The sequence below is a fragment of the Phalaenopsis equestris genome, unplaced genomic scaffold (assembly GCF_001263595.1).
Source record: "Phalaenopsis equestris unplaced genomic scaffold, ASM126359v1 Scaffold000403, whole genome shotgun sequence".
Taxonomy (NCBI): domain Eukaryota; kingdom Viridiplantae; phylum Streptophyta; class Magnoliopsida; order Asparagales; family Orchidaceae; genus Phalaenopsis; species Phalaenopsis equestris.
This window is the reverse complement of record NW_018164845.1, coordinates 365751-366148: the sequence shown is the minus strand read 5'-3', so window position 1 is coordinate 366148 and position 398 is coordinate 365751.

Sequence of the window (398 nt, the reverse complement as noted above, 5' to 3'; positions counted from 1 at the left end):
TAAAATGGGTCAAAAATCAAAAATCCACCAAATTGATTAACCAATTGACCTCAAAATGACTTTCACCCTTCATGAAAGTTGTTCCTCATGGTCTCTTACACAAAATTCCATATTTAATTGGGACAATTGACATGTCTAACCTAGTCCAAACACAAGATTTATCCATATGCACCTCCTTGGGCTTATGGCCAAATCAAAACAAATTGAGCTTGCTATGGTCAAATGAGCCTTACCATAACTCATCCTAGACTCTAGGGTTGAGTTTAAAGCCAGCCACCAACCCATGGTTAAGCTTGATATTTATCTCATGGGTAAATTTTTTTTAAAAAATTCTTAAAGGGATAAGGAAAGGGTTAAATCAAGGTACTTGCCATACCACATGTCCATACCCTATGGTG